We start from the raw sequence: 26,922 nt of genomic DNA on the forward strand, positions 1-26,922 counted from the left end.
GAAGGATCACAGAGTCATAGAACCAAGCAGGCTGGAAGAGAGCTCCAAGCTCAGCCAGCCCAACCTAGCACCCAGCCCTGCCCAACCAACCAGACCATGGCACTAAGTGCCCCAGCCAGCCTTGGCTGCAACACCTCCAGCCACACAGACTCCACCACCTCCCTGGGCAGCCCATTCCAATGCCAATCACTTTCTCTGCCAACAACTTCCTCCTAACATCCAGCCTCAACCTGCCCTGGCACAGCTTGAGGCTGTGTCCCCTTGTTCTGTCCCTGGCTGCCTGGCAGCAGAGCCCAACCCCACCTGGCTACAGCCTCCCTGCAGGCAGCTGCAGACAGCAATGAGCTCTGCCCTGAGCCTCCTCTGCTGCAGGCTGCACACCCCCAGCTCCCTCAGCCTCTCCTCACAGGGCTCTGCTCCAGGCCCCTCCCCAGCCTTGCTGCCCTTCTCCAAACACCTTCCAGCACCTCAACATCTCTCTTCAATTCAGGAGCCCAGAACTGGACACAGCACTCCAGGGGTGGCCTAAGCAGTGCTGAGCACAGGGGCACAAGAACCTCCCTTGTCCTGCTGCCCACACTGCTCCTGAGCCAGCCCAGGATGCCATTGGCTCTGCTGCCCACCTGGGCACTGCTGCCTCCTCTGCAGCTCCTCTCTGCCAGCACCCCCAGGGCCCTCTCTGCCTGGCTGCTCTCAGCCACTCTGTCCCCAGCCTGTAGTGCTGCTTGGGGTTGTTGTGGCCAAAGTGTAGAACCCTGCACTTGGCCTTGTTCAGTCTCATCCCCTTGGCCTCTGCCCACCCATCCAGCCTGGCCAGGTCCTTGTGCAGAGCTCTGCTACCCTCCAACAGCTCCACAGCTGCTTCTAATCTGCAACTAATCACAGAAGATCAGGGGCTGGAAGGCACCTCCAAAGCTCAGCCAGTCCAAGCCCTGCCAGAGCAGGAGCACCCAGAGCAGAGCACACAGCAACACATCCAGGCAGGGTTTGAATATCTCCACAGAGGGAGACTCCACAGCCCCCCTGGGCAGCCTGCTCCAGGCTCTGGCACCCTCACAGGGAAAAAACTTCTCTTTATTCTTCCATGTTTTCCATGTTCCCCTATGCCTCAGCTTCCACCCATTGCCCTTTGTCCTGTCACAGGCTATCTCCCAGCAGAGCCTGGCTCCAGCCTCTGGGCACTCCTCTTGCCACCCTTGTAGTGAAGAATTTCTTGCTGAGACTGAATCTAAGTCTATTTCTTTAACTTAAATCCCTTTCCCCTTTTCCTATCAATGCACACTCTTGCAAAAATCCCCTTTCCCACCTTGCTGTGGGTCCCCTGCAGGTACTGGAAGGCAGTTATAAGGTTCCTCCAGAGAATTCTGTTCTCTGGGCTGAACAACCCCAGCTCCCTCAGCCTGTCTTCAGGTGTTCCAGCACCTGGATCATCTTTGTGGCCCTCCTCTAGATTCATTCCAACAGGTCTCCCTCTCTGGAGGTGTTCAAGGCCACGTTGGATGAGGCCTTGAGGGACCTGTTCTAGCGGGAGGTGTTGGAGGGAAGGATGGCAGGAGGTTGGAACTGGCTGAGCTTTGAGGTCCCTTCCAACCTAACCCATTCTATGTCCCTCTCACAGTGAGGGCACCAGAAGTGCTGTGAGTGTTGTGAAAATGCTGGCCCTGGAGAGCAGGTGGAGAGACACAGGAGTGTAACAGACCTTCCACACAGCATCCAACAGCCCTGAGCTGCATCACTGCTGTAACGAGCGTGGGGGGAGGAGAAAGAGCAGCAGAAGTTTCTTATCAGAACAAATCCTCCTGCAACTAGCAGAAGAAATCAGTGCTTTGCATTCACCCAAGCTCTTTGCTTGCTTGAGAGTATCCATGGCAACACCTCTGTCAGAAACTCTCAGATGAATCTTAGAATCAACCAGGTTGGCAGAGAGCTCCAAGCTCAGCCAGCCCAACCTAGCACCCAGCCCTGGCCAGTCAACCAGACCATGGCAGCTGCAGCCCTCTGAGCATCCTCCTGGCCCTGCTCTGGACACTCTCCAGCATCTCCACATCTCTCTTGTCCCAGGGGCTCCAGAGCTGGATGCAGGACTCCAGGTGGGGTCTCAAACAGAGCAGACCACAGCAGAGGGGGAGAATCCCCTCCCTGGCCCTGCTGGCCACACTGCTCCTGCTGCAGCCCAGGCTCTGCTTGGCTTTCTGGGCTGCAAGTACACACTGCTGGCTCCTGCTGAGCTTCTCCTCCAGCACACCCCCAGGCACCTCTCCTCAGGGCTGCTCTCCAGCCAGTCCCTGCCCAGCCTGGATTGGTGCTTGGCATTGCCTCGACCCAGCTGCAGGATCCAGACTGAACAGAGCTGGGCTGGAGCTCCACTGAAACAAGAGTGGGATTTCATTGTGTCATTACAACTCGCAGCAACTGGAAGAGGAGAAAAGGAAACGATCCCTGCCTCTGGAACAACTGACCTCTGTTCTGCCTTTTGTTCTCTCCCAACAGCCGCGGCATTGTCCTGCAGCCAGCAGTTAAGCCCCAGCTCCTTCCCAACAACTGCCAGACTTCACTATATGCCATTCACTGGCTAAAGCCTTCCCACACCAGGCTCTGCTTCTCTTACTTGCTTCACCATATCAGGATTCTCCTTAAAATAAAGAGGAAAATTGATTGATTCTGGTTTAAAGGCAACAGACAAACCAAAGAGCAAGCTCCAAACTGAACCTGCATGGAGGAAGAATTGCTGCTCTTTCAGGAACTCATTCTGCTTAGCTTCATTTTTGTGCTGCCCTTTAGAACCCCAGCTTGGATACCATGTAGAAATTCTGCCCCTTGGCTCTGCTCTCCTCACACCCCACCTGCACTCCTGGGTGCAGTTCTGGAGCCCCCAGCACAAGCAGGACATGGAAGTGTTGGAGCCAGCCCAGAGGAGGCCACCAAGATGCTGAGAGGGCTGCAGCAGCTCTGCTCTGAGCACAGGCTGAGAGAGTTGGGGCTGTGCAGCCTGGAGAGGAGAAGGCTTTGAGAAGACCTTGGAGCGGTCTTGCAGGATCTGCAGGGGGCTCCAGGAGGGCTGAGGAAGGACTATTGACAAGGTCTGGTAATGAGAGGAGGAGGAGGAATGGGTTTGGAGTGGCAGAGGGGAGACTGAAACTGGATGTTAGGAAGTTCTCTGCAGTGAGAGTGGTGAGACACTGGCACAGGTTGCTCAGGGAGGTTGTGGAGCACAGAATGGAGCACAGCCTCAAGCTGTGCCAGGGCAGGTTCAGGGTGGATGTTAGGAGGAAGTTGTTGGCAGAGAGAGTGATTGGCACTGGAATGGGCTGCCCAGGGAGGTGGTGGAGTCTCTGTGCCTGGAGGTGTTGAAGCCAGGCCTGGCTGGGGCACTTAGTGCCATGGTCTGGTTGGCCAGGGCAGGGTGCTAGGTTGGGCTGGGTGAGCTTGGAGCTCTCTTCCAACTTGGCTGTTTCTACGATGCAGAACTTTTTCTCCTACACCAAGATAAACTGGAAGGTAGAAGGCAGGATGCTGGCATCCCACCTGGAATCACCACATCCTAGGAGTAAGGCATCCCTGGCTGACTGAAGCCAAGAAGGAACTTCTCTGCCTCCAGGGTCTGGAAGTGCAGGGGGAAAGCTGCATGGGAGCAGCAGGGTTTGTTTACAGCTTTAAAGCTCCTTGCTGTGACTCAGTCCAGGTAACAAGCTCTGAACACACAAGTTCAGCAAACACTTCCCCAAAACAGCCCCACACAGAGACCTAAAAACTGAATTCAAAGTGAAAAGAGGAAGAATTCAACTGTTGCACATTGCAGTTAAAATGGTGAGAAGGTGGAAGGGGTTTAAGGTGTTTGTGCCCTCTACCCTACAGACACCTCAATGCTCTTCTGCCACCCTTGGAGGGGCTGTCAGCAGCACATCTACACAGGGATTGGTTTCTCAGTCCTTCCTGAAATAGCATCAGACACAGCCCTGTGCCTCGTGGTGGGTGCTGAGCTTTCATTCAGCTTCCCCTGTAAACAGCTTCACAGCAAATTGCCAACGCACTTCCATCCCACAGAATCACCTTAGCAACCCCTGAACAAACCCATCCTCATCCTTGGGAGCTAACAGCCACATGGAGATCTGCAAAGCCTCCAGAAGGAGGAAAAAAACACCCAAACACCACTGCTGGCATCAAGAAACACAAGACAGGCTTTATGCTTTGCTACACAGAACCCTGTAAGCCCTAAAAGACACAGGCTGCTGCTTCCAGAAGCTGATGGCTGGAACGGAAAGGAGCAAATCTTCCCTTTAGGAGCAATAATTTCTGGCTAGGAGCAAGAGTTTCTGCCTAGGACATGTCATTGTCACTGGGCACCCTGCTGAGGTGGGGAAGTGGGGAGCTGGGGGTGTGCAGCCTGCAGCAGAGGAGGCTCAGGGCAGAGCTCATTGCTGCCTGCAGCGAGGCTGTATCCAGGTGGGGTTGGGCTCTGCTGCCAGGCCCCCAGCAACAGACCGAGGTTGATTCCTGGATTCCCAGTGAGATGTGTTCTTTTCCTAACATCCTCTGCTAAACAGATCCCAGTTTCCCTTTTCTCCTTCCCACCCATGGTAGCAGCTTGCCACAGCTCTTTTGCCCCTTGGCAAAGCTGTGCACAGAATGCTCCCTTCAACACTCACCTTGAAACGCTCTGGAGCTCTCCTGATGCTCTCAGTCACAGACCACAGAACGCTGAGGGTTGGAAGGGCCCTCCAGAGATCATGGACTCCAACCTGCCTGCAAAGGAAGACCAGAGGAATGCAATCAACTGATGCAACTCAGCTGTTCACTGACCCACAGCCCAGGTGTCAGCAATAACCTGGCTGGCAAAACCCCTCAGACACCTGGCAGAACACAAACCACAGAATCACAGAATGTCAGGGGCTGGAAGGGACCTCCAAAGCTCAGCCATTCCAAGCCCTGCCAGGGCAGGAGCACCCAGAGCAGGTCACACAGCAACACATCCAGGCAGGGTTTGAATATCTCCACAGAGGGAGACTCCACAGCCCCCATGGGCAGCCTGCTCCAGGCATTTGGACCCTCACAGGGAAAAAATTACTGCTCAAGTTCACATGGAACCTTCTCTGCCTCATCTTCCACCACTGCCCCTTGTGCTGGCACTGGCATCACCCAGCAGAGCCTGGCTCCAGCCTCCTGCCACTCACCTGCACACATTGACAACCACTGCTGAGGTCACCTCTCAGCTCCTCCTCTCCAAGCTAAAACACAAAGGAGGGAGAATTTCCCTCACCTGTGCATGTTTACCAGCTCATAAGCCTATTTATTTCCCTTATTTCCTACCATCTTCCCGGGGCCAGCTCTAGTTTTAGCTCAGTCTGGAGAGGTTGGAAAAACCTTTGAGAAGCTCAATGTGAGCTGTCAGTGTGCTCTGGCAGCCCAGAGAGCAACCAGAGCCTGGGCTGCAGCAAGAGCAGTGTGGGCAGCAGGGCAGGGAAGTGATCCTGCCCCTCTGCTCCACACTGCTGAGACCCCACCTGGAGTGCTGCATCCAGTGCTGGAGCCCCTGGAACAAGAGGGCTGTGGAGGTGCTGAGAGGTGTCCAGAGAAGGGCCAGGAGGAGGAGCAGAGGGCTGGAGCTGCTCTGCTGGGAGGAGAGACTGAGGCAGTTGGGGCTGTGCAGTCTGGAGAGGAGAAGGCTCACAGGGGACCTTCTTGTGGCCTTGCAGTACCTTAAGGAGGCTACCAGAAATCTGGGGAGGGACTTTTTAGGCTCTCAGGGAATGATAGCACTGGAGGGAATGGAACAAAGGTGGAGGTTGAGAGATTCAGCCTGGAGGTTAGGAGGAGGTTGTTCAGCATGAGGGCGGTGAGAGCCTGGCAGGGGTTGCCCAGGGAGGTGGTGGAAGCCTGATCCCTGGAGGTGTTTGAGGCCAGGCTGGCTGAGGCTGTGGGCAGCCTGCTCTAGGGTAGGGTGTCCCTGGGCACGGCAGGGGGGTTGGAACTGGCTGATCCTTGTGGTCCATTCCAACCCTGACTGATTCTATGATTCTTTGATCACAATTTTCTTAACTCACCTGGATAAAGAGGATGCAACCTGCAGGCCATGGCAAAACTCCTAAGGCCAGCTTTGTAATGAAACAATTCACTTCCAATTCTCTGCCAGCTTTCTATGTAAGCAATGGGAACTAAGCCTGTGTTCAGCTCAGCTCTCAGTGGCATCCCAGGAAGCTGCTAAAAGAGCTGCCATAATTACAGCCCAGACCACGCAGCACCTGCAGACACCAAACTCATTTGCTGCAAGGCTCCAGCCAAGGCACTTTGAAAAGCTGAGGCAGGTCAGCCTAACAGAGCTCTTTCAATTACAGCTCTAACTAAAAGCTCTGCTCCTGCACGGTTCTGAGCAGCCCTTTGAAGTCAGAAGGATGAAAGGATGCTCAGTGGCTGCCAGCCTGAGGGCTCTGCTATCAAGCAGCAAAGCCCCCAGCTCCCATCTGGCCGAGGCTGGTGCCTGCTGCAGGGTCCCCCAGGCTCTAAGCAAACTCCCCTTGCCCACTCACTCTGGCTCACACTTTGCTGCTTGAAGGCACTTCTGAAGCTGGCAGTGGTTGATCAAATCCAGGCTGGTTAAAACAGGCTTAAGGATTGAATAAAGGAAGTTGAGGGTAAAAAAACCTTCAGCTGCAAGACCATGGACAGTTTTTGTTGATGGCATTCACAGGGCTGGGAGCCACCCAGCAGTGTCCACTGAGAGCATGCATTGAGTGCAGAAGCAGCAGGTTAACAATTCCCACCTCCAGGGATGGAGCTGCCAGCTAAACAACTGGGTTTGAGCCATCTCACCACCACTGGAATGGATCAGATTAGCCCTCGGGGTTTAGAAGCCTCAGCAAGCTACAAGTCACTCAAGATTCCCACTTAAATCACCTGTGGGATCTGCTTGGGGCAGCTCTGAGCTGTTATTTTAAGTTCTCTCAGTCTATTTTCTTCACCCATCCACAGTCCCCAAGCTACAGAACCCACTGGCATGGCTGGCTCAGTAACAGCACAGTACCAGTCTGACATGGGGGGGTGAATGGGGTCACTGGGCTGGGCTGCAAAGCTTCCCTCTCCCAGCCCACTGGTGGCACAGAATCATAGGATGGGTTGGGTTGGAAGGGACCTCACAGCTCAGCCAGTTCCAACCCCCCAGCATAGGCAGGGACACCTCCCACTAGAACAGGTTGCTCAAGGCCTCATCCAACCTGGCCTTGAACACCTCCCTGGGCAACCTCTGCCAGCATCTCATCACCCTCACTTCCTAACATTCACTTTCAATCTCCCCTCTGCCAGTTCAAACCCATTCCTCCTCCTCCTCTCAATACCAGACCTTGTCAATAGTCCCTCCCCAGCCCTCCTGGAGGCCCCTGCAGATCCTGCAAGGCCACTCCAAGCTCTCCTGGAAGCCTTCTCCTCTCCAGCCTGCACAGCCCCAACTCTCTCAGCCTGTGCTCAGAGCAGAGCTGCTGCAGCCCTCTCAGCATCTTGGTGGCCTCCTCTGCACTGGCTCTAACACTTCCATGTCCTGCTTGTGCTGGGGGTTCCAGCACTGCACCCAGGAGTGCAGGTGGGGTGTGAGGAGAGCAGAGCCAAGGGGCAGAATCCCCTCCCTTGCCCTTCCTGTGCTGGGAGCTGCAGAACTGGACACAGCACTGCAGGTGGGATCTCAGGAGAGCAGCCAAGCTGGGATGCCAAAGGGGCAGAATGCCCTCCCTGGCCCTGCTGGCCATGCTGCTCTTGCTGCAGCCCAGCACACAGTGCCTCTGGGCTTGTCTGCAAAGCCTCCCTCCCCCAGCCCACAGGAGCACAGTGACATGCCCTGCTTTTCAAGAGCTGACATTCCCAGGGGTGAACCCTCGGGCTCAGCCGTGGAGGAGCAGGGTCTGTGCGCTGAGGATGCCCACAGAGGACATGACCCTGCACTGCCGGCTCCTCCCAGGGCTGCTCAGTACAGGCACCATATGGGCACGGGGACAGAGCTCTCTGTGAACCAGGATGCAGGCACATCTACCAAAGGCCTTAACTTCCCTCCCCCTAAGTTCTGGGATGCAGGCACAGGTCACAGTTGCCCTGAAAGCAGCAGAGGGAGCAGCAGCAAAGAGGCAGGCAGGCAGCCTCTCTTCTTCACCCTTCCCTTGCTTTGCTTTCTGAGCAGGATCCAAGGAGCAATTGTTGCCACAAAAGGCTCACTGTTAGCAGCCTGCAACTGAAGCCTGCAGCAAAATATCCACATTGTGCTCAGGCATTAATGCTTGAGGAGCAAAATCTTTGCTGTGGACTTTAGAACCCATGCTTAAACATGCTGCAGTTCCATTCCTTCCTCAGTAGGTTAAAGGCTTGAGGGGGGGGGACCCTTTCCTTACAGCAAGCAAATATACCTGCATGCATGCATTTGACTCAAGAATGGTGTACATCTCACAGCATCACAGTATCACAGTATCATCAGGGTTGGAAGAGACCTCACAGATCATCAAGTCCAACTCACAGCTCTTAATCCACAGAACCCTAGAACCTACAACCCCTTTACCTTTCATGGCAGAAGATCTTTCCCCAGCATGAAAAATGAAGCAGCTGAGATGGCTCTGAGCAGAAGCACATCCACTGAACAGTTTTAGCTTAGTTAGGAGCTTCCATATTTCCAATCAGTCCCCAGGGAGCCTCTCTTTCTAAGTTTGAAAGTTTCCCTGCAGCCTTTACAGCACAAATTCTACACCACTGTGCTAGTGCAGAACTCAAACCAAACCAACAAGCACCAAATGACAGCCAAAGAAGGCTTCCTACAAGGGCTTGTAGTGATAGGATGAGAGGGAATGGGTTGAGGCTTGGGGAGGGGAGATCCTCGTGGCCCTTCTCTGGACACCTCCCAGCACCTCCACAGCCCTCTTGTCCCAGGGGCTCCAGCACTGGATGCAGTACTCCAGGTGGGGTCTCAGCAGTGGGGAGCAGAGGGGCAGGATCTCTTCCCTTGCCCTGCTGCCCACACTGCTGCTGCTGCAGCCCAGGCTCTGGCTGCTCTCTGGGTTGCAAGATCACACTACTGGCTCATACTGAGCTTCTTATCCACCAGCATCCCCAAATCCCTGTCCTCAGGGCTGCTCCATGGTGAAAAACCACCCAGCAAACTGGCCTGCAGAAGGGGATGTACATAACGGTGGTGGGGCTGAGAGCGCAGTCAGCATTGGAGCTCACTCAAAGGGTCTCAATTTTCTGGCCCCAAAACTTTGATGCCAAGGGAGAGAAACTCCTTTTTTCAAGACTCCTGGAGCATTGCCCTCTGAAGCAGAAGCAGGAAACACAGAAGCACAGGATGATAGAATGGTTGAGATGGGAAGGGACCACAAGGATCATCCAGTTCCAACCTCCTGCCATAGGCAGGGACACCTCCCACTAGAACAGGTCGCTCAAGGACTCATCCAGACTGAACTTAAAAACACCTCCAGGGAGGTTGTGGAGCACAGAAGCACCCAAGGTGATCTTTGATCACACTCTGTGCTTCTGTGCACCACAACCTCCCTGGGCAACCTCTGCCAGTCTCTCACCACCCTCACTTCTTCCTAACATCCACTTTCAATCTCCCCACTGCCACTCCAAACCCTTTCCTCCTCCTATCATTACCAGACCTTGCCAATAGTCCCTCCCCAGCCTTCCTGGAGCCCTCTGCAGATCCTGCAAGGCCACTCCAAGCTCTCCTGGAAGCCTTCTCCTCTCCAGGCTGCAGAGCCCCAACTCTCTCAGCCTGTGCTCAGAGCAGAGCTGCTGCAGCCCTCTCAGCATCTTGGTGGCACAACGCAGCCTGCTGATCATCTATGTGCTAAGGTACTGTAAACACAGGATGCCTTCCAACACAACTCTGATTATTTATTCAGCTTTCAAGTCCCACAAGGGCTGGGTTGGGTTTTTGTGTGTGTTATTACAATGCTATTATGTTCTGCTAGAGCAGAGTGGAGAAATGCAAGCAGAGGCTCTGCACGGCAACAGCAAAGCGATGCTGGCTCCGAGGACTTCCCCTTGCTAATCAGAACACCGATTCTCATGTTGTCTTGTCTGGCTCTTCAGCTGCCTGTTAAAGCTCTGAGCAAACCCCAGCAAGATAAACACCACAGTGCTAATTGCTGCTGCCTCGCCTCTTTTGCAAGATGTGGATAACACATTCCAGAAGCCACTTCCTCAGGCACCTTCTGCTGTAGGTGGATGCAAACAATCCCTGGTGAGGGATTTAAATGCACACAGCCTCTCCAGCCCATTGAGGAGGAGCCTGCTGGAGGGCAGGGATGCCATCCAGAGAGACCTTGACAGGATGGAGAGGTAGGCATAAGACAACCTCATGAGGTACAACAAGATGAACTGCAAGGTCCTGCAGCTGGGCCGAGGCAGTGCCAAGCACCAATCCAGGCTAGGCAGGGACTGGCTGGAGAGCAGCCCTGAGGAGAGGGACTTGGGGGTGCTGCTGGAGGAGAAGCTCAACAGGAGCCAGCAGTGTGCACTTGCAGCCCAGAAAGCCAAGCAGAGCCTGGGCTGCAGCAGCAGAAGTGTGGCCAGCAGGGCCAGGGAGGGGATTCTCCCCCTCTGCTCTGCTGAGACCCCACCTGGAGTCCTGCATCCAGCTCCGGAGCCCCTGGGACAAGAGGGCTGTGGAGATACTGAAGAGTGTCCAGAGCAGGGCCAGGAGGATGCTCAGAGGCTGCAGCAGCTCTGCTGTGAGCACAGCCTGAAAGAGTTGAGGCTGTGCAGGCTGGAGCAGAGGAGGCTCCCAGGGGACCTTCTTGTGGCCTGCCAGGATCTGAAGGGGGCTACAAGAAAGCTGGGGAGGGACTTTTTAGGCTGTCAGGGAGTGATAGGACTGGGGGGAATGGAGCAAAGCTAGAGATGGGGAGAGTCAGACTGGAGGTGAGGAGGAAGTTGTTGAGCATGAGAGTGGTGAGAGCCTGGCATGGGTTGCCCAGGGAGGTGGTTGAGGCCCCATGGCTGGAGGTGTTTAAGGCCAGGCTGGCTGAGGCTGTGTGCAGCCTGCTCTAGGGTAGGGTGTCCCTGGGCATGGCTGGGGGGTTGGAACTGGCTGCTCCTTGTGGTCTCATCCAGCCCTGACTGATTCTATGATTTGATGATGTTGGAATCTTACAGCAGAGGCTCAGAGTATCTGTTTGGCTGAGAATTAATGTTGCTCCCCAGGCAAATTCATTGTCTCCCTGTCAAGATTCAGCATCACACAGAAACATGCAGGCTGGCAAAGCTCCTCAGGATCACCAAGCCCAACCTAGAACCCTGCTCTCCAAGATTCACCTTAAAACACAACCCCAACCCTTCCAACCCAGACCATCCTGTGATTATGAGTCACAGGCTCACAGGATCACAGGGGTCGGAAGGGACCCAAATAGATCACAGCTCACAGATGTCAGGGGTAGGAAGGGATCCAAAGAGATTATCCAGCCCAACCCCCCCTGCCAGAGCAGGACCATACAATCTAGCTCAGGGCACACAGGAACACATCCATACAGGCCTGGAAAGGCTCCACACAAGGAGACTCCACAACCTCTCTGGGCAGCCTGTGCCAGGGCTCTGGGACCCTTCCAGTCAAGAAGTTCCCCCTTGTGCTGAGCTGGAACCTGCTGTGCTGCAGCTTCCATCCACTGCTCCTTGTCCTACCCCAGGGAGCAAGACTCTGTGATTCTCTGGTTCTCTGAGCAAGAAAGTTGATTGTGTTCCATCACTTTGCCATCCAAAAGCTGACATGGATTTTCCTCTGTGTTTTCAAAGCTTTCCTCACCCAGAGTGGTAAATCTGACAGCCAAGCTACGTTACTGACACTTGTTTATCCTGATATGCTTCCCCTGGTAAGTAGCTCACTTTCATTCATTACACAGCAGCACAGGAAATGTGCTGGGAGAGGGAAGAGGTTATCAGGCACTGATCTCACACCACAGGATTCCCTCCCCCTGCCCCCGCTCAGTTTCCTTGCTGCAGACACAAATCACAGCTGGCTGCCCTCAGTACGGCACAGAGACCTTCAGGGCACTGGGTGCTGCCTGCAAGCTGTGCTCTGCTGACAGCCTGATCACGTCTCACAGAGCCCCAGAGCCAGGCAGGCTGGCAGAGCCCCTCAGCAGCACCGAGCCCTACCTAGAGCCCTGCTCCACAAGGTTCACCTTAAACCATAGCCACAAGCACCACATCCAAACAAACCATCCTTAAACACATCCAGGCTGGGTGACTCCACCACCTCCCTGGGCAGCTCATTCCACTCCCTGACCACTCTCTCCATGAAAAACTTTTTCCTCATGTCCAGTCTAGCCCTCCCCAGCCTCAGCTTGAGGCCATTCCCCCTTGTTCTGTCTCCAGTTCCCTGTGAGCAGAGCCCGGCAGCAGCCTCTCCACAATGTCCCTTCAAGCAGCTGCAGACAGCAATGAGCTCTGCCCTCAGCCTCCTCTGTTCCACACTACCCATCCCCAGCTCCTTCAGTCTCTCCTCATCAGATTTATCCTCCAGGCCCTTCCCCAGCTTCCTTGCCCTCCTCTGCACTCTCTCCAGCATGTCCACATCCTTCTTGTAATGAGGTGCCCAATCCTGAACACCACACTCAAAGTGTGGCCTCACCAGAGCCAAGTCCAAGGGCACAATCACCTCCTGCTCCTGCTGGAGAGAATCACAGCATTAACCAGGTTGGAAAAGACCTCTGAGATCATCCAGTCCAACCTGTCACCTAACCCTGCTAATTAACCCATGGCACTAAGTGTCTCATGCAGCCTCCTCTTAAACACCTCCAGGCATGGGGACTCCACCATCATCCCATTCCAATGCCAGTCACTCTTGCTGTAAAAAACAACTCCCTAACATCCAGCCTGAATCTGCCCTGGCACAGCTTGAGGCTGTGTCCTCTCGTTCTGTCCCTGGGCACCTGGGAGAAGAGCCCAACCCCATCTGGCTACAACCTCCCTTCAGGTAGCTGTGGAGAGAAACAGCATTTCTAATCCCAGACAGGATGCCCTTGGCTTTCCTTGCCACCTAGGCACACTGCTGGCTCACTCTGTGTTGTTCACAGGATCACAGGATATTAGGGGTTGGAAGTGACCCAAAGAGCTCATCCAGCCCAACCTCCCTGTCACAGCAGGACCACACAATCTAGCTCAGGGCACACAGGAACACATCCACACAGGCCTGGAAAGGCTCCACAGAAGGAGACTCCACAACCTCTCTGGGCAGCCTGTGCCAGGGCTCTGGGACCCTTCCAGTCAACAAGTTCCCCCTTGTGCTGAGCTGGAACCTCCTGTGCTGCAGCTTCCATCCACTGCTGCTTGTCCTATCACAACCTCCAGGACCCTTTCTGCCAACTTAAGACTAAAGGGGGAAGTTTGGTTGTTATTTTCTAGCTGTTTCCTGGCTTTGAATCTGTTTTTACATTGGTTTGTCTGTGGCAGAGAAGATGGATGGCAAACGAGGCTGACTCCTTCCCCAGACTGAAAACCACAGCCACAGAGGTTGCAAGAGGAATGAAGGGCAGCATTTTGTAGTGGAGGTCTCTTAATGTATTCTGCTAATAAAACCACAGCAAACTAGCCCAGGCACAGCTGGCTGCTCCTCACCAAGCAGGCAATGCCCAGTTTTCATTAGTGAGGTCTTCTCACACCTTTCCTCCTTAGATCACCACAGGATCACTCATTTTATCACTGCTGGCTTATCTTAATGGCACCAAAACAAGTGTCGTGGCTATCATGGGCCGTTGCAGTAACAATTTCCTGCAGTCTCTGTTTCCTTAACCCAACTTCCCACAGGCACCTTTCAGAGGCTGCCTCCAGCAGTGGCTGTGCCTGGCCATCAATTAGTGGCAGTGTGCCCGAAGGCATTGGCAGCAACCTGCACCATCGCCTGCAGCACAAGCGGAGATCACAGCTCACAGATGTCAGGGGGTGGAAGGGACCCTAAGGGATCATCCAGTCCAACCCCTGCCAGAGCAGGACCACACAATCCAGCTCAGGGCACACAGGAACACATCCACACAGGCCTGGAAAGGCTCCACACAAGGAGACTCCACAGCCTCTCTGGGCAGCCTGTGCCAGGGCTCTGGGACCCTTCCAGTCAACAAGTTCTCCCTTGTGCTGAGCTGGAACCTCCTGTGCTGCAGCTTCCATCCACTGCTGCTTGTCCTGTCCCAGGGAGCAGTGAGCAGAGCCTGTCCCCCCCTCCTGACCCCCAGCCCTCAGATATTCATAAGCACTTAGTAGCTCCCCTCACAGTCTTCTCTTCTCCAGATAAGCACTTAGTAGCTCCCCTCACAGTCTTCTCTTCTCCAACCTAAACAGCCCCAGGTCCCTCAGCCTATCCTCATCAGGCAGTGCTCCAGGCCCCTCACCATATTCATAGCCCTCTGCTGGACCCTCTCCAGCAGATCCCTGTCCCTCTTCACCTGAGGAGCCCAAAACTGAAGGCAGTACTCAAGATGAGGTCTCACCAGAGCATAGCAGAGGGGGAGGAGAACCTCCCTCGATCTGCTGGGCACACTCTGCTTAATACCTCCCAGGACCTCAGACCAAAACACAGGCATGCCTCAGCCTTTGATCAGTTTGGCCATGACCCAGTGCAGGATCCATGGAGCATGAGGGCAGAGCTGGAGCACCAGCCAGGGACTGTGGCACTGTAAATAACTCCACTGCCAGCCGCAATGCTGCCACCGGTAACTGCTTGGCCCAAAGGTAAATAAATCTCACAACAGTGATGCAAAAGCTCTGCAGGGCTGAAGCTGGAAGATCCCATTCTGTGCTTCTATGCTCCACAACCTCCCTGGAGGTGCTGAAGATCAGGCTGGATGAGGCCTTGAACAACCTGTTCCAGTGGGAGGTGCCCCAGCCTATGGCAGGGGGTTGGAAGTGGATGAGCTTTGAGGTCCCTTCCAACTTCCTCCTGACATCTGTAATGTGATCAAAGATCTCATTCTGTGCTTCTGTGCTCCACAACCTCCCTGGGCAATCTCTGCCAGTCTCTCACCACCCTCACTTCTTCCTAACACCCAGTTTCAATCTCCCCTCTGCTACTTCAAACCCATTCCTCTTCATCCTGTCATCCCTCAGTTCAAGGGAGATGTTGAGGTGCTGGAAGGTGTTGAGAGAAGGGCAGCAAGGCTGGGGAGGGGCCTGGAGCACAGCCCTGTGAGGAGAGGCTGAGGGAGCTGGGGGGGTGCAGCCTGCAGCAGAGGAGGCTCAGGGCAGAGCTCATTGCTGTCTGCAGCTGCCTGCAGGGAGGCTGTAGCCAGGTGGGGTTGGGCTCTGCTGCCAGGCAGCCAGGGACAGAACAAGGTGACACAGCCTCAAGCTGTGCCAGGGCAGGTCTAGGCTGGATGTTAGGAGGAAGTTGTTGGCAGAGAGAGTGATTGGCATTGGAATGGGCTGCCCAGGGAGGTGGTGGAGTGGCCGTGCCTGGAGGTGTTGAAGCCAAGGCTGGCTGGGGCACTTAGTGCCATGGTCTGGTTGGCTGGGCAGGGCTGGGTGCTAGGTTGGCCTGGGTGAGCTTGGAGCTCTCTGCCAACCTGTTTGGTTCTATGATTCTGTGATGCTACTCCCTTCTCTAACAGCTCTATGACTCTGTGATCCCACCCTACAAGCCCCTAAGTGCATTTTCAGAACCCTGTTCTCTGCATTTGGGACATTGATGTGGCCAAACCTCCCTCCCTCAAAACCACTGAGCATCCTTTCTCCTCTCAATGTGAAACACAGTGGAGGAAATGCCACTTTGAAAGCACTTCTGTGGCTCTCTGTTGCTGGAGCACAGTCACAAGCTGCCCTGCTCTCTCTCTCTGTGCCTCCCACGTTTCTTTACTTCCTTGAATTGACTTCTCTTTGTTTTACTTCTTTCTCCAGCCCCTGAAGGATTCAGATTTACATCTTAATCTTCTTTTCTACTTCCTCCTCCAGATCAAACATTCTCTGTTCAGCTGTGACCCCAGAGTCCCACTGCTGCTCAGGCGGACCCCAGGCCGCTGCTGTGTCTCTGCTCATCTCCTGCACTCCCACCCTCACCGGCTCCTGGTTAACAGCCCTGTCCTTTTCCTGACCCGAGTTTCTAACCTCTTAATCAGCTATGACTCCACTTTCCCCATGGCTCTTTACAACCAGGCATTACCTAATTCCCACCCTTTAACATCAGCTCTCAAAAATTTCCCCTCCTAACCTCCATTGCCAAAATGATCCTCCCTGTCTTCATCCCCTGCCTCGTTCCCTGGAGCTCTCTCCTTCCCTGAGCCCTGGCTGTACCTGTTCTCTTCTTTCAGTGCCTCCAAGAGACCTAAGAATGACCTTCCACTACTTGGAGGGAGCTTACAAGAAGGCTGCAGAGAGACTCTTTGCAATGAGCTGCAGGGACAGGATGAGGGCAATGGCTTCAAACTGGAGCAGAGCAGATTGAAATTGGATGTGAGGAACAAGTTCTGCACCATGAAGGTGCTGGAACACAGCAGCAGGTGGAGTCACCAAGCCTGGATGTGTTCAAAAGTTGTCTGGCTGTGGTGTTTGAGGATATGGTTTAAGGGTGAGCCTTGCAGAGTAGGGATATGGGTTGGGCTTGGTGATCCTGAGGGGCTTTGCCAACCTGGACTGTTTCTGTGCTTCTGTTTTTATTGGGCATGCTGTTAAACTTGGCCAGGCTGTCAACCTGCTCCAAACATCTCCAAAGGGGCTGAAAAGAAAACTTGGGGACTGATGCAGAGTATTTGGAAGGCCAAATATGGTTGTAGTAGAGGACAAAAACTCTAAAAGTTATTCCAGTGCTCAAAGGCTGCTTCTGCTAAGGCAGCTGGGGAGGGCAGCTGGGAAGATCTGCAGTACTGTGTCCAGTTCTGGGCTCCCCAGTTCCAGAGGGACATAGAACTGCTAGAGAGAGACCAGCACAGAGCCACAGAGATGCTGAAGGGAATGGAACAGCTCTGTTAGGAGGAGAACCTGAGGCAGCTGGGGCTGTGCTGCTGGGAGAGAGGAGCTGAGAGGTGACCTCAGCAGTGGTGATCAATGTGTGTAGGTGAGTGGCAGGAGGCTGCAGCCAGGCTCTGCTGAGTGATGCCAGTGCCAGCACAAGGGGCAGTGGTGGAAGCTGAGGCAGAGGAAGTTTCATTTAAACAGGAGGAAGATTTTTTCCCTGTGAGGGTCCAGAAGCCTGGAGCAGGCTGTGCAGGGGGGCTGTGGAGTCTCCCTCTCTGGAGATATTCCAGAGCTGCCTGGATTTGTTGCTGTGTGACCTGCTCTGGGTGCTCCTGCTCTGGCAGGGGTTGGACTGGCTGAGCTTTGGAGCTCCCTTCCAGCCCCTGCCCTTCTGTCATTCTGTAATACACAAAGAGTTTAGTTAGAGGTGCACTGAACCAGCCTGCTGGCAAGCACCTCTGACCTCTGACTGACTCTGAAGCAACTGCTGCAGCAAACTCTTCCTTTTCCACCCTCTGCCTCCCCCCACAGCATTCGCTGGGGTTGCAGCAGGGCAGCAGAGATGCGTGGGTGAGAGGTTGCAGCTCTGGAACCTGCTGCAGCCCACTGAAGCCCTCTTCTTGGGGCAGGCAGGTCTGAGCTTTACCCTGAGCCCACAATGCCCTTCAGCACAGGGTTCAGTGGCTGAACACCTCCTCTGACCAGGAGGAACTCAGGAAAGCAGCTGATCTAATATTCTGTGTTAGACAGCATGGAAAGGGGAAGAGGAACTGTAAGTTGCTTTAAAATCAACATCTCTTTGGGAAGTACCAGGGCAGGATCTGCTGTGGTTGTTTCCCTTGATCAAATATATATAGTAAGTGCTTAGTAGAGCTGATGTTTAACAGCTCAGCAATAAGGAGACCCAAATATATGGGTTGCCCAGGGAGGTGGCTGAGTCACCAACCCTGGCTGTGTTTAAAGTCATTTGGATGTGGTACTTAAGAATCTGGTTTAAGGGTGAGCTTTGCAGAGTGGGGATAATGGTTGGACTTGGTGATCCTGGGGGTCTTTTCCAACCAGAATGTTTGTGTCTCTTTTGTCCTCCAGCCTGTTTCCCATTTCAAATGGCACAAGAGGCTGAGGGAGCTGGGGGTGTGCAGCCTGCAGAAGAGAAGGCTCAGGGCAGAGCTCATTGCTCTCTACAACTAACTTAAGGGAGGCTGTAGCCAGGTGGGGTTGGGCTCTGCTGCTAGGCAACCAGCAGCACTATAAGGGGACACAGCCTCAAGTTGTGCCAGGGCAGGTTGTGGATGGATGTTAGGAGGAAGTTGTTGGCAGAGAGAGTGCTTGGCATTGGAATGGGCTGCCCAGGGAGGTGGTGGAGTCTCTGTGCCTGGAGGTGTGCTGGGTGCTAGGTTGGGCTGGATGAGCTTAGAGGTCTCCTCCAACCTGCTTGAGTCTATGATTCTATGATCTGAGCTGATTTGGGCAAAAGCCCAGCTGTGGAGCAAGGATGGCTTTGATGTGTGCCTAAGCCAAAACCTTGACCCAATAAGAATGGTGGTTGGGTTTTGTTTTCCCTTCAACAATTTGATTTGCAATTGACTCCCACTGCCTTTTCCCACCCTTGCTTTTTATATTGCTTCATCTGTGACCACTGAATTCTCTCCTGTCAAGAAACATCTCCATGTCTTAAACTTCTCCTGCTCCAAATCATTTTAAACTCCATCTGAACCAGGAGCCAGTCTTTCAGGGTGGACTGCACATGCATCAGCTCTGCATGGCACCAGAGAAGAAACACAAGGCTTTTGGTTTGTGCTGATTCTCTCTGTGCCTGAGGAAGAAAGCAGAGCCACAACCCACACTTGCATTCACCAGAGATCAATCCTAAAACCACTGCAGCCATTGAAAGCAAACTTGATAGAATTTTCCTTGCCAAGCCAATGAACAAACCCTCCAGAAGCAGCCACGAGTGATGCCAGAGCCCTCTCTGTCACACACACATACTCAGAGCATCACAGAATCAGCCAGGTTGGAAGAGGCACAGCATTAGCACAGGAGCATAGAATCAGGCAGGGTTGGAAGGGACCACAAGGAGCAGCCAGTTCCATCACCCCTGCCATGTCCAGGGACACCCTACCCTAGAGCAGGCTGCACACAGCCTCAGCCAGCCTGGCCTTAAACACCTCCAGGGATGGGGCCTCAACCACCTCCCTGGGCAACCCATGCCAGGCTCTCACCACTCTCATGCTGAAGAACTTCCTCCTCACATCCAGACTGACTCTCCCCACCTCCAGCTTTGCTCCAGCACATCCTGCTGCCTTTGTACCTGGGCTTAATAAAACCCAAGCAGCTTTTAATCAAGTTTAAAGTGAAAGACTTTTCCATAAAGCTTTAAGCACAACAAACCAACCTCACTGGGCTTTTCTCCCCCCCTCCCTTTGGCATTCACAGTGCATTTTGGAAGAGGATTATTGTCTAGAGGCTTTTATAACCTTTATAACATTTGAAAACTATTAAACATGCCTTGCTTAAAATAAAATGCCTCCTGCCACCTTCAGCTGCACAGCTGCTGAGGTCTCTGCTTTCAGCAGCACAGCTTCTGCTCTGAGCAACAATTCCAACTGAAAGCACCCACCCAGGCAGCCTCTGCCTGCTGATTGCTGCTTTATTGTCCTGCCCCTTGTTCTTCCAAGTGTTCAAGGTTATTTTAGAGGCATCTGAAAGCAGCTGATCCAGGGGAGGGGTGGGAGGTGTCTGCAGGGAGCTGGACCCAGAGCCTGGCAAACACTCACTGACACTGTGCCCTTCTCACCATCAGCAGCATTTGACCCTCACCCCTTACAACTAGGCCTGTCCATGTGGTTCAAACCCTTTCAGTGGACCCTTCACTACCCAATTCCTGAAGGCAGCTTAGCCAAGGTCCTCCTACTGAAGCTTGAAAGGACCACATGCAGAGAGTGGGGATCAAGGGCACAATGTCCACCTGCAGACCAGTGCCAAGTGGCTCCCTCAGGGGTCAGTGCTGGCACCAGTGCTGTTTGGCACCTTTGTCAGTGACATGGACAGAGCAATCAGTGCAGCCTCAGCAAGCGTGCAGATGGCACCAAGCCAGTGATGGAGTAAGGCTGGATGTGAGGAGGAAGTTGTTGGCAGAGAGAGTGATTGGCATTGGAATGGGCTGCCCAGGGAGGTGGTGGAGTCTCTGTGCCTGGAAGTGTTGCAGCCAAGCCTGGCTGGGGCACTTAGTGCCATGGTCTGGTTGGTTGGACAGGGCTGGGTGCTAGGTTGGGCTGGGTGAGCTTGGAGCTCTCTTCCAACCTGCCTGATTCTGCTGTATGGAAAAGTGAAGGTGGGGAAGCCATGCAGACACAGGTGCTCTGGAGCAAACCTGCCCACACCAGGCTCCACAGCAGGGTGTAGGCAGCCAGCACCATCCAAGCCACACGTGGGGGCATTGTTCTGTGTTGCTTCTGCTGCTGTAAGCAAAGGAGGATGAACCAAGGCCTTGCTCTTACAGGGACAGCCTTGAGCAGAGCAGAGGGAGGATGGAAAGCAAATGGAATTGCTCCTGCTAGTTTGCTTGGCTGGAATTTATGGCCTCTGTGGTCTGCTGGAGCTTGCAGGGTCTGCTTGGAGCTGAGCTGGGAGCAAGAGAGAGGGTGTGGGGGAGGCTCCCCAGCTTCAAACGCTGCCGATGCTCTGTGCAGCCAAGCAGGGTGGAGCTAGGCAGAGATCCAGGGAGTGGGGAAGCTGAAGAAAAGAACAGCACTAACAGAGAAGTTTGCTGCTTTCTTCTTTTCAGTGTAAAAATAGCAAACAATAGGGAGAAATCCCAATGTTCACTAGGGCAGGGATGAGATGCAGCTCCATAAATGGAGGAGAAAACCCAGGCAGCAGAATGTGGAAGCTGTGGGGCAAGCACTGGCCATGAAAGGATACCTAAAAAAAGTTATTTATGTGTGAAATGAGCCCTGACAGAGCTCACAGGGGAGGGGGAAAAATCAGAGGATTAAGAATGCACCTCAAAAATAAAGGCCAGAAGAATTAAGATGTGGCAGAGGAGTGGGTGAGAGTCCCAGGGAGGGCTAGGAGGATGGTGAAGGGACTGCAGCACTGCCTGGTGAGGAGAGGCTGAGAGCCCTCAGGCTGGCTAGTCTGGAGAGGAGAAGGCTGAGAGGGGATCTGAGCAATGTCTGTAAGTTGGGGTTGGATTAGTTGACCTTTGGAGGTCCCTTCCAACCCAGACCATTCTCTAAGCCTATGAAGCAACTTCAGGAAGTGCAGGTGCATCCTGAGGAGTCAGCTACAGAAACACAATGACAGAGGGAAAAAGGGGACACTAATCCTGCCCAGGAGCAGGTTGTGCACTGAAACCAACAGCTCAAACAAATGAGCAAGCACAGGCCTGTAGTTAAACATCTCATAGGCTGGATGCTAGGAGGAGGTTGTTGGCAGAGAGAGTGATTGGCATTGGAATGGGCTGCCCAGGGAGGTGGTGGAGTTGCTGTGGCTGGAGGTGTTGAAGCCAAGCCTGGCTGAGGCACTTAGTGCCATGGTCTGGTTGATTGGCCAGGGCTGGGTGCTAGGTTGGGCTGGAGGAGCTTGGAGCTCTCTTCCAACATAGCTGATCCAATGATTCTTTAGGCAAACCTGGAAAATTCCTCTTTCATAGAATCACAGAATCAAGCAGGTTGGAAGAGAGCTCCAAGCTCAGCCAGCCCAACCTAGCATCCAGCCCTGCCCAACCAACCAGACCATGGCACTAAGTGCCTCATGCAGCCTTCCTGGAGCCCCCTTCAGATCCTGGAAGGCTACTCCAAAGTCTCCTGGAAGCCTTCTCCTCTCCAGGCTGCACAGCCCCAACTCTCTCAGCCTGTGCTCAGAGCAGAGCTGCTGCAGCCCTCTCAGCATCTTGGTGGCCTCCTCTAAACTGGACTTCCATGTCCTGTTTGTGCTGGGGGCTCCAGAACTGCACCCAGGAGTGCAGGTGGGGTGTGAGGAGAGCAGAGCCAAGAGGCAGAATCCCCTCCCTTGCCCTGTGCCCACACTGCTCTTGCTGCAGCCAGCACAGGGTTGTGTCTGGGCTGCACTCACACTGCAGGCTCATGTGGAGCTTTGCATCAGCCCAGACCCCCAGATCCTTTTCCTCAGGGGCTGCTCTCAGCCATTCCCCACCCAGCCTGGAGTTGTGCCTGGGAATGTGCCCATCCAGTCCTTGCACTGACAGAGTCCTTCTGCATTTTTGTGGCAGTGGGCTCTGGAAAATAATTGCCCAGTCCTGCCTGGTAGGCATTTGATCATTTTCTGCTTGGAAAGGGAAGCTAAAAATGCTCCCTTCCGACATTCAATTAGGAGAGCTGTTTGGTGTCAAAGTGCTGAGGGAATTTAGTGGGACCAGTTGCTGCTGCTTTATGCATGCTCCTGAATTTGCTGCTCTAATGAGCTCCTCTCCATATCCTCTGTGATTGTCACTCATCTTGCTGCAAATGGCTTGGCCTGACAAATCCTGTTAAGCCTCAGAAATTAAATGAGCTCTGAAAATGCCTGAGCCCACAGCCAGGGCTCCACAAACTGTTCTGCTCAGCAAGCCTGGAGGCAAGCCAGCAAAAGCCAGACCTAGCAACCAGGGTCACCAGAAGCAATTAAGTGGGCCTGGGAATGGCAGGTGCTCCCCCTCCTTCCTCAGGATCACACCCCAGACAGAGGATAAAACAATTAACATAGATAGAGGCTAATTACCTGCAGCCATCCAGGTCCCTCCTGGTGGAGCATTCAGTTCTTACAGAGGCAAGGTGCAGAACTGGGGCTTTTAGTCTGGAAAAGAGCAGATTTGGAGGGTGAGAGGGGGAGGCCTCATCAATGCTGATCTATTGCAGCATTTTAGCAGCAGTGGAACAGCCATTCCAGGGTCAGGAAGATGGGACCAGGCTCTGTTCAGTGGTGCTCAGTGACAGGACAAGGAGTAGTGGGCACAAACTGCAGCATCAGAAGGGCCACGTACTGCCCTCAGCAGTTGCTCTGGCAGCAGGCAAGCCAGCAGACAGCTCCCTTCAAGACAAAGGTAAGAGGGACAAACTGCAACAGCAGAAGTTCCATCTAAACATGAGTAGGAACTTCTTGAATCACAGAATCAACCAGGTTGGAAAAGACTTCTGAGATCATTGAGTCCAACCTAGCACCTAACCCTTCTGATTAACTAACCCCTGGCACTGAGGCACATGCAGCCTCCTCTTAAACACCTCCAGGCACAGCAACTCCACCACCTCCCTGGGCAGCCCATTCCAATGTCAGTCACTCTCTCTGCCAACAACTTCCTCCTCACATCCAGCCTAGACCTCCCCTGGCACAGCTTGAGGCTGTGTCCCCTTGTTCTGGCCCTGGCTGCCTGGCAGCAGAGCCCAACCCCACCTGGCTACAGCCTCCCTGTAGCAATGAGCTCTGCCCTGAGCCTCCTCTGCTGCAGGCTGCACACCCCCAGCTCCCTCAGCCTCTCCTCACAGGGCTGTGCTCCAGGCCCCTCCCCAGCCTTGCTGCCCTTCTCCAAACACCTTCCAGTACCTCAACATCTCTCTTGAACTGAGGAGCCCAGACCTGGACACAGCACTCAAGGGGTGGCCTGAGCAGTGCTGAGCACAGGGGCACAAGAACCTCCCTTGTCCTGCTGCCCACACTGCTCCTGAGCCAGCCCAGGATGCCATTGGCTCTGTTGCCCACCTGGGCACTGCTGCCTCCTCTGCAGCTCCTCTCTCCCAGCACCCCCAGGGCCCTCTCTGCCTGTCTGCTCTCAGCCACTCTGGCTCCTGCCTGTAGTGCTGCTTGGGGTTGTTGTGGGCAAAGTGTAGAACCCTGCCCTTGGCGTTCTTCAATCTCATCCCATTGGCCTCTGCCCACCCATCCAGCCTGGCCAGGTCCCTCTGCAGGGCTCTGCTACCCTCCAACAGCTCCACAGCTGCTCCTAGCTTGGTGTCATCTGCAAACTTATTGATGCTGGACTCATTCTCCTGGTCCAGATCATCAATAAAGATACTGAACAGGACTGGACCTGTTGTTTGAACCAAAAGACATCTAGTAGTAGGGAGAAAAAAAAACAACCAACCCAGAGAAGTTTGTGATGCCTCTACTGTCATTGTTTTGTCTAAAGGCAAACACCAGAAGTTGAATTCCACAGCTCTGATTGTTAAAGGTGCAAAACCAACCCTGACCACTGAATGCTTTCTTGTGTATTTTGAGCAGATAAAAGAGCACAAACAGTGTGACAAGATCCAGCAATTCACCTTCAGCTCCAGACCAAGGCTGACAGAAACCATGAACAAGCTCATGGGAAGCTCTGGGACAGCCTGGCTGAAGGCTGCAAGGAATCTGATGATCAGACTCAGTGATATGCTCCTGACCCTCCAGACTTGCCTGTTTCAGGTTGTCCATACCAGAGTCCCCTCAGAGCAGCCCAGGGGGCAGATCACACTGCTGTTGAATATGGAGCTCTCCTCTGATACTCCCTGCAGCCCCCTTTGAAGGTAGCTCTGGGCTAGAAAGCCAGTCTGCTCCTGCTGGGCTCGCAGGGGGAGAACTCCCAGCCACAGCAGCTCTCCCCATCACTTCCACCCCACAGCTCCTACCTCCCAGATTTAATCTACTGCCACGTGGGAGCAACCCTGCCAGCAGCCCTGCTCAATTGCCCTCCAGCTGAGTGAAGAACATGGACTCTGCAGGCTGTTGTGCAGCATTCCTGGGTTGAGGAGCAGGAGCAGGGAAGTCCTTCTGCCCCTTACTCAGTGCTAGTCAGGCCACATCTTGAGTGCTGTGTCCAGTTCTGGACCCTTCAGTTTAAGAAAGATGTTGAGGTGCTTCAATGTGTCCAGAGAAGGACACCAAGGCTGGTGAGGAGCTGCTGGATGGGGCTGCAGGGAAATATTTGCCCAGGACATGTGAGTCAGCAGTGATTCAGCCTGGAGCAATGTGCTGAGGAGGAGCTCGGGTCAAATCTGGGTGAAGCAGGGCAAGGCACTGCCAGGCTGGCACTGAGCTGTGAAGGCAATGTCAGACTCAATTAGCATCTGATGTCCCACTGTGGGGTTCTCTGAGCCACCTTGCAGGAATGCCTCTGAATTCATGCTCTGTGAACTTGGCACCTTCTCTGCCCCCAGGCTGTGCAGGGTCACCTGGTTCCTGGAGGTGAGCACAGAATGATTGAATCAACCAGGCTGATGTTTTAGCTGAAAAGATCCAAGTGATGGAAGCATGAGAATCAGCATCAGGAGTGTGATGAATGGACACCAAGGACTTAGAATCATAGAATCAAGCAGGTTGGCAGAGACCTCCAAGCTCAGCCAGCCCAACCTAGCACCCAGCCCTGTCCAGTCAACCAAACCATGGCACTAAGTGCCCCAGCCAGGATTGGCTTCAACACCTCCAGCCACACAGACTCCACCACCTCCCTGGGCAGCCCATTCCAATGCCAATCACTCTCTCTGCCAGGAACTTCCTAACAACATCCAGCCTGAACCTGCCCTGGCACAGCTTCAGGCTGTGTCCCCTTCTTCTGTCTCTGCCTGCCTGGCAGCAGAGCCCAACCCCACCTGGCTACAGCCTCCCTGCAGGCAGCTGCAGGCAGCAATGAGCTCTGCCCTGAGCCTCCTCTGCTGCAGGCTGCACACCCCCAGCTCCCTCAGCCTCTCCTCACAGGGCTGTGCTCCAGGCCCCTCCCCAGCCTTGCTGCCTTTCTCTGGGCACTTTCCAGCACCTCAACATCTCTCTTGAATGGAGGAGCCCAGAGCTGGACACAATGCTCAAAAAAGTCTAATAAGAGCCAAATTCTGGTGGGCAAACAGAAAACCACACCAAACATGAACAGAATTCCTCTTCTCTGCAGAAGTACAAAGCAACTCAGAAAAGCAGCAGCTCTGTCAAGGAGCAGCAGCTGCAGCTCTCCCAAGGTGCAGCAGCAGCACTCGTGCAGCAGCACTTGAGGCAAGCCAGGAAGCCTCCAGGAGATCCACCCTTCCTTCCTGTGCTCCTGGCCAAGTCACACAGCCCGGGCCAGGGCAGCTCACTCAGCACAAGGCAAGCTGAACCCAGCCCTCTGGGGCTAAATTTAGAGCTCCTGATGTCACAGCAGCCTTGTGCAGAAGCTCTGAAACGCTGCCCTGCTTCTAAGTCACACCACGAGCCCAAGACAGGCTGAGGAAATCCCTCAGGTTTCTCCTTTCCAGAACATTAATTCTGGACATCAACTTGACCACGAGGAAATAAAAAGAGGCCCAACTTCACAGCAATCTTGTCTGGAGCCAGAGAGGCTTTCTTCTTTCTTTGGCTGGTGCAAACTGTAAGCCAAACCTTCTGAAACCGCAAAAGTGCTGAGCGTGACCACAGCCTGAAAGCTCAGAGCAGTAAAGCTGACATGGCAAATGATGGATCTCAGGACAACATCTGGTTCCCCTGAAGCAGGGGGGGAAGATTTCCCTGACTACAAACCCAGACACACACTTCCAACTCCCTGCTCACTGTTGCCATCCCAGAAGCAGCGCAAAGCCCACGCGTGGCATTACCCCTAGCAAGCAAACTTAGAGAAGCAGAGAACTGGTTGGGTTGGAAAAGGCCTCCAAGATGACTGAGTCCAACCTTCAACCCAACCCCACCAGAGAATCAGAGAATCAACCAGGTTGGAAGAGACTTCCAAGCTCAGCCAGTCCAACCTAGCACCCAGCCCTATGCAGTCAACCAGACCATGGCCACTAAACCAAGGCCCCAAGTGCCGGGGGCACAGGTTTCTGGAACGACTCCAGGGACGGGGACTCCACCACCTCCCTGGGCAGCCTGTGCCAATCCCTGACCACTTTTGCAGGAAGAAAACTTCCTAATCCCCAACCTAACCCTCCCCTGGCACAATCTCAGGCCATTCTCCCTTGTTCTATTACCCGAGACCCCCACCTGGCTTCAACCTCCTTTCAGAGAGCTGTAGAGAGCAATGAGGTCTCCTCTCAGCCTCTTAACTTCTCCAGCAGGGTTAACACTGACCAGGATTATTTTTTCCTCCCA

The 26,922-nt window shown here is 54.0% G+C and overlaps 1 protein-coding gene across 3 annotated transcripts in view; it reads right to left on the reverse strand.

The window, feature by feature from the left end:
* The window catches only part of ARHGEF26 (Rho guanine nucleotide exchange factor 26), a 174,806-nt gene that overhangs the window by 132,369 nt on the left and 15,515 nt on the right, over positions 1 to 26,922 (reverse strand). For all 3 annotated transcript variants that reach the window (XM_064164853.1, XM_064164851.1, XM_064164852.1), the window contains exon 2: positions 4,647 to 4,743. The gene's annotated coding sequence lies outside the window, so the exon portion shown is untranslated. The remainder of the gene's footprint in view (positions 1 to 4,646; positions 4,744 to 26,922) is intronic.

Source organism: Pogoniulus pusillus, chromosome 26 (assembly GCF_015220805.1).
Source record: "Pogoniulus pusillus isolate bPogPus1 chromosome 26, bPogPus1.pri, whole genome shotgun sequence".
In the NCBI taxonomy this organism is placed as follows: Eukaryota; Metazoa; Chordata; class Aves; order Piciformes; family Lybiidae; genus Pogoniulus; species Pogoniulus pusillus.